Raw genomic sequence first — 11,962 nt, forward strand, 5'->3', positions numbered from 1 at the left:
TAACCCTATCTCTTCCCTGGCCCTTCCCCATGAAGCCATGGCCCTTTTTCAAGTGCACTATCTTATATCCCTAATTAATAAAATTGGCGGGGGGGGGGGTTTAGCCAATGCTCTCTCTGGCACAGGGCACCAAAAAGTGTAGTTACGGCTCCGTGCCTTGGGCTCCACCCCCTGCAATCATCACACACAGCTGCCGCCTGCCAGCCTGAGACGGGAAAAGCGGGTCCGCCGCCCACAGCTTGCAGTACCTTGAGAGGGACAGCTCTGCAGGCTGCGCTCAAGTAAAGTAAGTTTGGAACTGGGAGAGGACGGGGGTGCTGTGGTGCTCACTGCTGGGAGAGGGGTGCTTTGCTGGGATAGGGGCGGTGGATGAGGGTGGGGGCTGATGACGTGCTGTGCTGGGATAAGGGGGTGATATGCTGGGTGAGGGCCCCTTCCCAAAAGGCTCTGGTTAGAGGGCTGCAGGAATAGAGGGTTAGGCAGGGCTGGTGTGATACGGTAAGCCACCTCTGCACAGCAGGGAGGCACCGGGCTGGAGATGCACCGATGTCGCCTTCTCTATTTGCCATTTGATGGGCACCCGCTGAGATTTTGCGCAGTAGCGGGGCTTCGGGTAGATACAGTGTTGTGTGTCTGTGTGTTATTATCTGCATACACACACACAACGATTTTGTTACCAACGATTTTCTGTCAGATTTTTTTAAGTGTAATGAACGATTTTTTGAACTACAAATGATTTTTGTAACTTCCCTTAATGAAAATCGTTCAATTGGTCAGTGAGAATGAACTACAAACGGGAATGCACATGAACGATAATCGTTCATCGTTATAACTCGACGTCGTTATAGTTAAATCGTTAAAAAAATCGTTACGTGTGTATGCACCTATTACTGTGTACATTATGTGTAAGGGGCACTACTACTGTGTGCAATATGTGTGTAAGGAGCAGTACTGTAGGCATTGTGTATAAGGGGCATTATTGTGTGTTGTAACGTGAATTAGGGACACTACTATGTGATGTAACGTGAATCAGGGGCACTATGCGCGGTGTAATGTTAATAACATTGTGCTACTGTGTGGTGTAATTTGAATTAGGGGTACTATTGTGTGACCACGCCCCTTTCTTGTGAGACCATGACCCTTTTTTGTTGTCCCTTTATAAAAAATGGGAAAGACGCTGCAAATTTATAGTATGCAGGAGGGCGCCGAACACCCTAGCACCATCCCTGGGGTTAGGTTGCAATAGTGGAGGGTTAGGGTTAGGCTACGAGATGGGAGGGATAGGGTTAGGCTGCAATAGTGGAGGATTAGGGTTAGGGTTAGGCTGCGAGATGGGAGGGATAGGGTTAGGCTGCAATAGCGGAGGGTTAGGCTGCAGAGCAGAGGGTTAGGCTGCGGGATGGGAGGATTAGGGTTAGGCTTCAGGAGCAGAGGGTTAGGCTGAGGGATGGAAGGGTTAGGAGTAAGCTGCAGGAGAAGAGGATTAGGGGGATGCAGGAGTGGAAGGTTAGGGCTAGGCTGCAGGATGGGAGGGTTAGGATTAGGCTGCGGTGTGGGAAGGTTAGGGTTAGGCTGCAGGAGTAAAAGGTTAGGGTTAGGTTCCAGGATGGGAGGGTTATGGTTAGGAGGCAGGAGTGTAGGGTAAAGGTGAAGCTGCAGGAGCAGATGGTTAGCGTTAGGTTGTGGGATAGCAGGGTTAAGTTGCAGTGTGGAAGGGTTAAGGTCAGGCTGCAGTAGTGGAGGGTTAGGCTGCAGGATGGAAGGATTAGGGTTAGGCTGCTGGAAGGGAAAGTTAGGGCTAGGCTGCAGAAGTGGAGGGTTAGGCTGAGGGATGGGAGGGTTAGGGATAAGGTGCAGGAGAAGATGTTAGGAGATGAAGGGTTAGGGCTAGACTGTGTAAAAGTTAGGCTGCAGAAGCGAAAGGTTAGGATTAGGCTATGAGATGGGAGGGTTAGGGGGCTGCAAGAGTGGAGGGTTAGGGTTAGGCTGCAGGCTGGGAGGTTTAGGTTGCAGGAGTGGAGAGTTAGGGTTAATCTGCAGAAGGGGAGTGTTAGGCTGAGGGATGGTAGAGTTAGGCTGCAGGAGCAGAGGGTTAGGCTGGATCCCATCCGCCGGCATAGTGACTGCATCCCGGCTGAGGGATGGGTTAGGAATAAACTGCAGGAGAAGACTGTTAGGGGGATGCAAGAGTGGAGGGGCTAGGCTGCAGAATGGGAGGGTTAGGGTTATTCTGCGGTGTGGGAAGGTTAGGGTTAGTCTGCAGGAGTAAAAAGGTTAGGGTTAGGCTGCAGGATGGGAGGGTTAGGGTTAGTCTGCAGGAGCGTAGGGTAAGGGTAAGGCTGCAGGAGCGTAGGGTAAGGGTAAGGCTGCAGGATGGGAGGGTTAGTCTGCAGGAGCGTAGGGTAAGGGTAAGGCTGTAGGAGCAGATTGTTAGCATTAGGTTGCGGGATAGCAGGGTTAGGGTTAGGCTGCAGGAGCAGAGGTTTAGGCTGCGGGATGGGAAGGTTAGGCTGCGGGAAGGGTAGGTTAGGGTTAGGCTGAGGGATGGGAGGGTTAGGGATAAAGTGCAGGAGAAGATGGTCAGGAGATGAAGGCGTGGAGGGTTAGGGCTAAGCTGCGGGATGGTAGGGTTAGGCTGCAGGAGCAGAGGTTAGGGTTAGGCTGCAGGATGGGAGGGATTGGGTTAGGCTGCAGGATGGGAGGGTTAGGATTAAGGTTAAGGATTAGCGTTACTCACCACCATTGGGTCAGCAGACCACAAAACTCTGGATCAGCTGATCGCCATACCCAGAAGACAGTGCTATAACCCCGGAGCAGCAACCAGGGAAGTGATTGCCGTACCGCCAGGACACACTGTTTTGTTGACATACTAATCATGTCAACATTTCATCAGTGTCGACATTCTCATGTCAAAACTATGAATGTTGAAAAACAAAGCTATTTCGTTCTCATGTACCACAGCATGACCAGCTGTTACTTCATTTTTTTTTCTTTTAATGCAACAGTTTCAGCTCCAAACCCAGCGTCACAGCTAATAGTTGCCCACCTGTTTAGTACCACGTGTGCCCATTTTACCATGGTTCACTTAGGATAATTTATTATTGCTAACACATGCAATTACAACATACTAGTGACTCTCAGCCAGACTTGACCACCCATTCTAAGTTTCTCCCCGCTATATTGGCACACCTTAGTTCCTTTATCCTGTTGATATACTCCACAAGTCACCAAACTTGCCTCCTCCAGTGGGTTTTAGCTCCATTTGGTGCATCTAAGGGAAACCCAGGTGTGCCCATGCAGCAGAAGGATTTGGGTTTACAGATGCTCTCCTCACAGTGAGAACCATGCATTAAATGCTCATTGGCCACAGAGTGACAGTGGGGCTGATTCAGCAGTGGATGGAATTGCAAAGCTGCACACAAGCGGCTTTGCAATTCCCTTCCAGAGAAAATTCAAATGCTGCAGGAGGCATCTGAAGTGGAGAGGCGCCTCCTGTCAGCATCTGCGGTCGCAGCCTGGAATCACCATTACGGCCATATAAACCCGATAATCTGGAATCTGCGTGAATATCACCATCTGCGTCTTCTGCTGAATCAGCCCCTGTATCAGCAGGAAAGTTTATTTGCTGAAATCACAGAGGTTGGAGATTGGAGGGATTAGTTTGAGACTAAATTGGAAGAGCTGGTTTCCTTGCACAATAAATCAATAAATGCACATTACAGCCTTTCTACTGGAGGTGTTAACGCTCCATGAAAAGGTTACTGATCTAGGGCACAGTTTTAGATATAAAAGCATCAAAATCTGGAGAATTCCTGATTCGGGGCCTGATTCAGCAAGTATCGCAGTTGCTAATACGCACGCAATTGGGCGATTGTTGAGTTCCGTGCGTGCACGAACTAGCTATTGCGATCGGGACTGAGATCGCAGAGGCTACGCAGACCCCTCGCAGAGTGATTGACAGGAAGCACCATTTGTGGGTGGTGACGGGGAGGGGGGGGGGGGGTCGGGGAGACACAGGCGTGCCAGTGCGTTTGCACGCCGTTGCAGGAATTAGCCACTGCAATGCCCCACGCAATGCCGTATGCAGCGTGAGGTCTCATGCGATCGGGACTGAGAACGCAGAGGCTACGCAGCTCCCTCGCAGAGTGATTGACAGGAAGCACCGTTTGTGGGTGGTGACGGGGGGGGGGGGGTCGGGGAGACACAGGCGTGCCATTGCGTTTGCACGCTGGTGCATAAATTAGCCACTGCAATGCCCTACGCAGCGTGAGGTCTCATAGCGTGCGTGGTTGTTCACAATTCCTGAGTAAGGTCAGGGCTTGTGAAAGTGTGCGTGAGGCTGCGATGGTACTCTATTGTACCGATGGTTTTGCTATTCTGCTAAACATTACGGATGTGTGTAAGGTAAACTGGGCATCCGTATGTTGTGCTGAGTTTGCATTGCAATCACATTGGATTAGCATACTATCGTAGTTGAACTGCGTTGCTAAGCAATATTGTGATCTGTAGTGAATCAGGCCCTCGGCCTCTAATTTAGAGCAACTGTATAACACCATAGTCTTGTTTCTCAAACTCCTACCTACTTTCCAGAGGGACCCATCCCACCCATTTGCCTTTCTATGGTCCATGATTCACCTTTTAACTCTTTCTGCTACAATGGCCTGGTCTTGAGTTGAACTATTTGCTTTGGATCTCTGGTCTCGATACAATTGGGTGCGAAGGGGGTGAGTTACTGTTGTAACCGTACAATTCACCCCCCTCGCGGCCCCTCTCACACCAGACTCGCACATCTTTGCTCGCAGCCCTATGGGGCTGTGAACACAAATGTGCAAGTCCAGCAGCACTGTAAGTGGGGCATTACAGCCCTTCACACCTAGATGCCAAACAGGTGCCCTAGCATAGGGGTGGGCAAGAGGCGGCCCCCCAGCTGTTGTAGAACTACACATCCCAGAATACCCTGCCACATTTTCTCTGTTTGGCCATGCTAAAACTGTTGCAAGTCATGCTGGGATTTGTAGTTCAACAACAGAATCAGAATCATCTTTATTGGCCAAGTATACAACCGTATATCAGGAATTTAGGTCCGGTTTACTGCACACCAAGAACTCACATAAATGACAGTTCACAATCCAGTCACAGAACATAAATACAATACATAATCTGTAACAGACAGTAAAAGGAAAATGTCCTATTCTTAAAACACTACTACGAAACTAAGAAGATCCTTCCGCCAATTGTTCAACAAGCAAATAGCCTGCGGAAAGAAACTATTATGATGCCTAGAAGTTTTTGTAGGCAGTGCTCTATAGCGCCTGCTTGACGGAAGCAGTTTAAACAGGGAACAACCAGGATGCGACTGATCCCTTACAATATTAATTGCCCGCTTCCTCGCCCTGGACAAGTACTGCTCCTGAACTGAAGGGAGACCAACCCCAATAATCCTTTCCACTGTTCTCACAACCCTTTGGAGCCAAAGCTTATCTCTTTCGGTTGCTGAGTCAAACCAAACTATAACCGAGGAACATAACACCGGCTCGATTATAGCAGAGTAAAAAAGAATCAGCAACTCTCAGTGGCGTAACTAGGGTATTTGGAGCCCAGGGCAAATTTGAAAAGGGAACTTCACAGATTGCTCACCAGCATAACAGTCATTGGTATACAGAGAGAAGAGCATTGGGGAAAGGACACACCCTTGGGGGGCACCTGTGCTGATCCTGCGTGCACTTGAAGTGACCCCCCTGCTTTCACATACTGCTTCCTATCTGTCAGGAAATCTACTATCCATTCACAGGTAGATAATGGAACCCCCAAATGCAACAATTTTGAGTACAATATCCCTGGGACAATCGTATTGAATGCCGAACTGAAGTCGACGAACAAGACCCTCGCATAGGTACCAGGCAGGTCAATATGTTGCAGAACATGATGCAACCCTATATTGATCGCATCTTCCACTGACCTATTCACCCAATAGGCAAATTGCAAGGGATCCAAGCGAGGGCATGCCATCACTTCCAGATGGTTCAGTTCTAGACGTACAAAAGTTTTCATGACCACAGACGTCAATGTGATTGGTCTGTAGTCATTCAAACCCGAAATGGCAGATTTCTATTGTGGAACATTTAAAACAGGAAGAAACCGCACACAGGGCATGATTCAGAGCCGGACGCTCTGACCAGAGCGCTCGCTCTGAATCAGGGCCCTCCTACCTAAAAATGGAGCGGCCTCTTGGACGCTCGCATAGCTGTGGGTTACCACCCACAGCTTATGCAAGCATCCATGATGATGGTCGCGATGGTCAAGACCATCGCAACCATCGGGCTTGCGACGAGACCCTGCGGTAGGGTCTCGCTGCCGCAAGCCCAGGAGTGCTTTTGGCTATCAGAGCCAAAAGCACTCCCACTGACATCACTAGGGATGTCAGTGGGGCCGGCTCCAGACGCCTGGAGCCAGCATATAGAACCCCATTGGATCCCCCGCCATACCGGAGGAGACTTGGGAGGAAACATCATATGGGAATTAACCCCGAGGATACTCCAGGAAGATATCCGAAAAGAAACCATTATATGCAGGTTACAGCATTTACATCATGTGAGTAGGGTACGCATCACTTCACCCCTCATAACATTTGTGTGTCACGATATAAAAAGACTTATTTTGAATAACAATTAGGAAGGAAGAGTAAAGAAACCTTTTTAGGAGTTAAACCACACTTTCTAATGTGAGTGGGATACGCATCAACCATATGTGCCTATTTGATAAGAACAACGTCATTCTGCATATGAACATTAATAGGAAAATTACATCAGACTATTAAGACATTCCTTTACTATTTTTGTTACATGTATCATATGGACAAAGTATGAAGATTTTGAGAACTCCAGATACAAAAGGATGACCAGCAGGATTTCAAATTTCTGATAAGGATTAAGTACTATCCCAATACTTTGTGTTTTGCAACATTTTATATCCAGCGCCACTGGATGATACAATAATTTTGCTTTGTTCAATTTCCCTTATGTACCTCTAGCCATTTCCTCATAACTTATGGTGATCATGGATACACATTCTCTTTATTACCTTATCAACATAAATCTACATATATTGTGCAAATAAGTTTTTTTCATTAATTTATTGCACTTCCCCATCAGCTATTTTTTTTTTTTTAAATGTTATAATGGGGCAAATAGTGTCACATACTCTACATCTCGTCCCCATGATGTGGCTTCTAGTCTTTGTGTTCCATCATGGACCACCAACCACTACCAATTGTGCAAATATTATTGTGCTCAGACACCTAATGACAGGAAAATATTACAGCTGCCACACTCTATTGATCTGGTCCAAACATGTGTGCTTCCAGCTGCCAGACATAGGGGCATATTCAATTACAGTATGTGCGAGAAAAGCAAAAAACCCGCACCTGCGAGGTTTTGCCTGCAAGTAATTTTTTTTTTTCTATTTTGCGTGCCGAGAGATTTTTATTCTCGCACCTCCAGAGCAAGTTTGATTTTTTTCTAATTTTAGGAAAAATCAGTGGGACTTGCTCTGGGTCCCCGGCGGCACCCCTCCTAATGACTAATTAAGCAATTGAAAGTTTCCAATTAGATTAATTAGTCAGTAATTACTCACCTTCTGAAGTGATGTCTTCTGCATCCAACGTCGGGACCCGGACTCCAGCAGCAGCAGTGAGTATGTCAGTGTGTGTGTAAGTGTGTCCCGTGTCAGTGTGGCCCCCCGGAATGGGCCCTGGGAGAACTACATCTCCCAGCAGCCCCCTCTCCAGAGAGAAGATAGAGGGGTGGCCACCGAGAGCCGCGGAGACCCCCGGGCAGGTTAAGTGACGATTTTTTTTTATTACGCGGCGCATACATTGGTGTTAAAAATAAAAAAAGACGTAGAATCCACCCCTAAAAGCACAACCAGCCCTGGACTTTTCAGGGCCAGTTCTGGTTATGAAAATACAGGGGACAAAAGATGTAGGGGTCCCCTGTATTTAGCACAAACAGCACTGGGCTCAGCAAGTCTGTCCTTGTTTTGGAAATACAGGGGACAAAATGAGGGTCCCCTGTATTTCCCATAACCAGCACCAGACTTTCTAGTGGGGGTGTAATGCCACAGCCAGGGGAACCCTTTCACCAGGTCCCCCGGCCAAAACATTACGCTTGACCACTGGTCTGCCCAGGCCGGGGATCCCTGGGGAGGTGGGGACCCAATAAAGGGGTCCCCCTCTCCAGAGCACCCCAGGCCTGGGCTGATAGCACCCCATGGTGGTGGGTGCTGGGTTGATAGTGTAAAGTGTAGTATGAAAATAGATGTAAAAACATTGCCTTTTGCAGTAGAACTACAGGTCCCACAAAGCCTCCCCTGCATGCTGTATCTGTGCCTCATAGTACAGCCCATTATTTAATTTTTTATGAAATCTTAAAGATGGTCAACAGGTCTTTGGGCATTCAAAGGATATATAGTTAACGATCTGACGATTTGGAAAAAGTTAGTAAATTGCATTGTGTATGCACTATATCGTTAGTCCAGGAGTTCCGGGGAGTTCAAGGGAAATCGTTAACAATATCTGATCGTTTGCAAATCATTTAATGTGTACCCAGCTTTACAGTCCAGATTGTAATTAGCAGGGAAGCCACACCTCTGCTATAACAGCAGCCCTATCTGGCTTCTAGAGGCAGCAGCCAATGCAGTCTCTAGAGGTCGGCTTGTTGATTTGTGCGCATCTGCAGGATCATGATCCTGTGCATGCGCACATTTGCGGTCCTGCAGACCCCAGGGAAATAGAGGTAGGACCCGCCACTAATAAAATGTGAAGCCCTCCCAATACATATCTGTGACACTTCTTTGTCAATATTGCAAAGCAAATTTAAATAATTTTGGAAAATGCTCTTTTTATATAATACATGCCATACATGTTCCATCTGCTGAAGCGAATATATTTGATGTTAATGTCTTTACTCTCTTGGTTGGGCCACGTGGGCTCAATTCAATTGCCCGTGATTGCAGTGCGAGGAAGTGCTGCTATATGCCGCACTTATGGTACCTCCGGACTTGCTGGGTTTGTTCACAGCCTATGAAAATCCACGAGTCTGGGATAAGATTGGGCTGTGACTAATTAGATTGACCCCAAACAATGTTAAATGTTGACATTATGAACATGTCGATATGTGACATTTTCCTTGTTGACCTTCTGTCCATGTCAACATTCTGAGTGTCGACATTCAGAACTGGCCAGCATTTTTAATGCACTCTGTACTCAGCAACCAGCTCTTATTGGCAATAAGACAGACATATGTAAACAGCTGTCAGGATCAAGAATTAGCTCTTCGATCACTCCAAAATACCACTCTTTTCTTGGCACCCTCTGTGGTCAGCTTGAACATTTCATCATTAGAATTTAAAGTAGAAAGGCATTTGGCTGATTCTCTATTACAGTGGTTCTCAAACTTGTGTCTCAGGACAACACAGAGGTCACATTGTCCAGGTCACCCAGCAGGAGCACAGGTGTATTCATTATTCGCTGACACATTTTAAAAGATTCACAGGTGGAGCCAATTATTTCACTTATAATTCTGTGAGACCTGGAAAACATGCACTGTTTGGGGTCCTGAGCACCTAGTTTGAGAACCTGTGCTCTATTATAAGAACTGATATTACAGATCATACTCTGGGCCTGTCATTGATGCTATCAATAACTCCATCTGTGGCAAATGAGATGTAATCATCACCCCCCCCTCCCCCCTCAATGCCGATGGACAGAATCCCATCGCCGGAATCCCGACAGCATTCAGAATCCCAACGGCTGCAATCCCGAGGATGAGTATTCGGGTTAAGGTTAGGAACTACGGGGAGAGTTAGGGTTGGTTTGCAGGAGGGAGCGGAAGAAGGGGGGGGGGGGTAGACTGCAGGAAAGGTGTTAGAATACTTACCAGCATGTGTTATGATTTCCCCTGTTGCGATTACGCGGCCGGGATTCTGACAGCCGGGATCTCGTACCTAACCCGTGGCAAGCACTAAAATGCTTTAAGATGGAAGTAACGGATCTGAAATTTCTTCTTTTCAGGTACATGTCAAGAGTCACGGAATATACTTCCTCTGGAATCCCTTCAATCTGTAACTTTCTTGTTGCCGAATGTCAAGACCCTTGTGTCGATCTTGTATAGTGGTGAGCTTGGAGAATCTCTGATATATTAGCCTCCCCAGTGTGTTAGTAGGAATCTAGGTCTGACACCCATCTCTCAAATTGATTGTCTCTTTCACTAAATGAGTTTAGGCTGTGACGGCCTTTTGTGGTGTCCTTTATCTCCATGCCAGAGAAGGAGTGTTGAAAGCACTGCGTTAAGGGGCCTATCCATTAGCAGATCTTTCTGAAAGACAAAATATTTATCTTTTGAAAATTCCTGGGGCTGCTGTGACAGATATCTGTCATGTACATGACAGATTTTTGCAAACGACGAATGACGAACGATATTGCATGACATTCTGGGAGTGGATTCTTTTTGTTTATATTCATTTTCATAAAAAAGTCGTTTGTCGTTTATCGCGACAGATATTTCTAATATCTAAGATATTTGACCAACATGTTGGAGAGACAAAAGACCCAATTTGTTGGCTGCGGGAGTGCGCATTTTTATGGTTCAGAGCCTATCCCTTAGCAGATAAATTGAACGACTGAACGATAAATCGTTCAAATTTATCTGCTAATGGATAGGCCCCTTAAGTTCCATTGTGTTATTTTCCTTCCCTTTGAACTCTGCCAGAATGTCTACCTCCTTGAGGAGCTGTTTAAGAGAACTGAGGTATTGTTTTGCCAGTGATCAACCAAAAGCAGAACTGGTCCCAGGAAATTCAGTCATTCACGCAGAAGTTTAATCAATTTAGGTGGGCATTTTAGACTCTCCTCTCAACATAAGAAGTAATAAACTGCAAGGCAGCTTCAAGTAGTTCTTTAATTGCTGTAACATTGCATCTGAAGTGTTAAGAAATGGCTTTCAATTGGTAGAATCTTCAGGAAATTATAAAGTGGTTACTGTACCTTGGATATAAAGGCAGCACTTTAAATTGAAGTGTATTTGAGTCTCTTTAAATCTTCATAAATCAGGATAATGTATCAAGTAAAAAGTCTTTGATTTTAGTGCAAATAAATTTGTATTAGTTTATAATAAACAAATTTAACAAAAACAATTTTAGCTATATATATATATATATTTTATTTTTTTTACACACACATACACATATAAATCTCAATCAATCTGCAGACAGAAAGAAAATAGAAACATCAAAATAGAAGACAAAAAAAAAAAAAGATAGAAACCGCAAAATCATACAAAATAGTCTCTAATTTAATCAAAACAAAACCAAAGCAAAAAAGGAAAAGAAAAAAATAGATAGAAAATAGGAAGAAAAAAGGGGAAATCAGCTCAGAATCCCAAAAACAACAAAAGAGAAAGAAAATGCAGCCCGCCAAGTACAAGAGGACCAAATCAATGCCCAAACCCATTGGCCGAGGACCAGAAGGATCCACATACCATAAGGAGGTAATGAATTAGGAGGGGTGAGATGCGATAATACCCCCATAGGTCCCTGAGTCCTTGAAAACCAACCAGCGGAACCAAGTATCCCTGAAAACAGGATAGTTCCCATCCGCAGAAGATACAATATCTTCCATGTCCATGTAGAAGTCAATTTTGGTAAACCAGTCCTTAACTGTTGGAGGAGAGGAGGAGCGCCACCTTACCGGTACAACTGACTTAGCAGCGTTGTTTAGGTGGCATAACAGGGATTTTTTTTATATCTGGAGGTAGGGTCAGGGGACAGATGGAATAACCAAAACAACGGGTCAGAAGGAACCGGTTCTCCTATAATAATAGCGGAAAGTCTAAGAACCTCTGACCAAAATGGGTGGAGAAGGATGCATTGCCACCATATGTGAAATGGGTTGCCAGGGGCGTTGGAG

At 46.0% G+C, this 11,962-nt stretch overlaps 1 pseudogene; it reads right to left on the reverse strand.

Moving 5' to 3' along the window:
• Positions 1-1,185: 1,185 nt before the first annotated feature.
• LOC148482007 (uncharacterized) lies at positions 1,186-2,714 on the reverse strand (annotated as a pseudogene).
• Positions 2,715-11,962: the final 9,248 nt, after the last annotated feature.

The sequence above is a fragment of the Taudactylus pleione genome, unplaced genomic scaffold (genome assembly GCF_031769625.1).
Source record: "Taudactylus pleione unplaced genomic scaffold, aTauple2 ptg000556l, whole genome shotgun sequence".
Lineage (NCBI taxonomy): Eukaryota > Metazoa > Chordata > Amphibia > Anura > Myobatrachidae > Taudactylus > Taudactylus pleione.